Genomic DNA, 2,618 nt, shown 5'->3' with positions numbered 1-2,618 from the left:
TAATGGGAGTGGGAAGATGGAATACATATCCAGAGGTAGTTATGTGGCTGTAAAAATGAAAGGCACCAGCAAAATTGATTTTTATAAGTACTTAGTTGCATCTGAGTGTTTCACAACTAAATGATGTAGAATTGGGAACAATTTGCCTCAGCACTCACTTCTGAGAATTAATCTCACTTACCCAAATGGTAAACTCATCCCTTAGTTTGAAAGTATTAGGCTACTATGAATGAATGAATGAATGAAGTTTTTTAAAAAATGCTTACTATGGGCCAGGAACTATGCTAAGAACTGAATGTGTAAATCCTAAAACAAGCAATTCAATTCCTTCCCTTAAAGGGGGTAAATGACTTATAAAGGAGAGCTCAAAGGGAGGGAGGGGGATGCCCCTGGGGTCATGGTTTAGAAATTGGGAAGTGGTGCTGTGCTCACATCTTTAAGAAAAGGAACTTCAAATCCTTATCAATACCCATGCCTTAGATTAATTTTAGAAGGAGATATATGTGTGTGTGCTTATGTGGTCTCTTCAGGAATATTATTCTGCAAGCAGGAAAGGACTTGTTCCAACATAAATCACCCCAACAATGCAAAGTAGAAAATAGCAAAGCATTCCTGGTCCTCTTGGCTTCTTCCCTCAGCCTTCCTGAATCACTGCCTGTCCATCATAGAGAGTTTTCTCTGGAATGAAGAGTAACTAGTTGGAACACAGGGGAGGGAAATCATGGGAGGAAATGAAAAGGAGGTAGAGGAAGAGGGAGAGAGGTAGGAGGAGAGGTAAAGATTAACCTCAGTTCATTTCTAAAATAAGTACAAAGAATGAAATCCAAATATATTTGCCCTTTTAAATGCAGATCACTTGATAGCGGGTAAAAACTCAGCATCCTCCTAATACTCATTTCCATTCTTTATTCAACGTCAATATCAGCATCTTTCACAAGCATCTGGTAGAAGGTCTCCGCAATGCACTAAACCTGATACTTGTAAGTGAGTTGGACAAAGGCAGTCCTTGCCTTTTGCTCATACTTATGGCTCCCATCTTCAAGGCATTGCAAGTTTCTCAAAGAACTGTTCCCCTCTCTACCCTATAAGGTGGACCATGCCATTTTTACTCTCCTTATTTTGCAAGCGAAAAAATATGAAGTTCACGGTGTGGGAGCCACCAGGCTAGCAGCTAATACACGTCAAGGTTGGGATTCAAACCCAGTTCTGGGAGTGTTAAATCCAGTGCCCTTTCCGCTACACTGGGCTGCTTCTATTTTAAGACAAAACGTGCTCTCCATAGCAGACAAAAAGGATATGCAGATAACTGCTTTTGAAATTTTAAAAAGCATTGAACACATTAAAGAAATAGATCATAGCATCATAATGAACTTGTTAACCATTATACCCAAATCGTGCAAGAAGTGTCAGTTCTATAGTGGTGAGTGAAGACGTCTGAATGATGTGGGACTGGGGATAATTTGCCTCCTCTCTCCTGCTTAGTCTAGGAAGGCTTCCTGAAGAAGATGGAACTTTGAAATGCTTTGAAGTGTCTCTTGATAGACCCAGATTCATTGCTAAGGTCACTGTTGCTGTGAATTTGCTATTTTTTTCTGGTGAATTTTCTTTGGGATCTTTTCTTCCATCATGTCTGTTTACCTTGACTTTGATGACCAGATATGATGGAAACCAATCCCTCATCATGCTAGATTTTTTTATTTTCCTGTCCGTTTATTTCTTTGTCTTTGCCTGAAGGGTGTTTCGGTTCCTCCTCTGCTTTTTGCTCTTTCCCCCTTTTCTTTTATTGGCTGATTTTAAATTAGGAGATCTTTCTATTCACACAGAGAAAGGGAATGGTATGGAAGCACTAAGATCTTTGGTGACTTCTTGTGCTGCCATCTTATGAGAGCTCTGAAGACAGGTTGCTTCATTTGAATGAAGAAGAAGACCTAGGGGGGCTCATGTGGAAGTCAGTAGTGGGAGTGAAGTTACTATAAACAGTTATTGTGGACCTTATGGTCAGCCATGTCAAGGCTGGTAGACAGGGTGGATATCCTAACAGCTGGAAAGGACTGATGCTGAAGCCATGAAGGAAGGTCTTGCCATGGTGATTCCATTAATTTCCGCCTTTGAAAAGGTGAAGGGCTGCCCCCCATGGTAGAAGATGGAGAACCTTTGGCTTTGGATACAAATGATAATTCTTACAACTCACATTCATATAGCACTGTGTAGTTTACAAAGCATATTTTTATAAGCTATAAGTTACATAGACTTAGAGCTTGAAAAGACCTATAATCCCACCTAATCCAATATCCTCATTTTAGAAATGGGGAAACTGAGGCCCACAGGGACTAGTGACTTGCTCAAGGTAGTGGGTAGCAGGAGCTGGATTTGAACCCATGTGGCTGGACTGCAGATCTATCTGAGGGAGGTAGGCAGACATTTGAAATGGTAGGAGTTGCTTTGGCAACTAGCATTTCTCTGTAATTATGGAGTGGGATGAGTACAGTAGCAGTGAAGGTGGGTAATAGGATCTATCCAGGACCTAATGGTGCTATATGGTATGGTAGAAAGGGGATTAAAGGAATCTGATGAACCCCATATACTTACCTCAAGAGAATCACCAGTGTGAATTTTGA

Source organism: Dromiciops gliroides, chromosome 5 (genome assembly GCF_019393635.1).
Source record: "Dromiciops gliroides isolate mDroGli1 chromosome 5, mDroGli1.pri, whole genome shotgun sequence".
In the NCBI taxonomy this organism is placed as follows: Eukaryota; Metazoa; Chordata; class Mammalia; order Microbiotheria; family Microbiotheriidae; genus Dromiciops; species Dromiciops gliroides.
Note: the sequence above shows the minus strand (reverse complement) of the source record.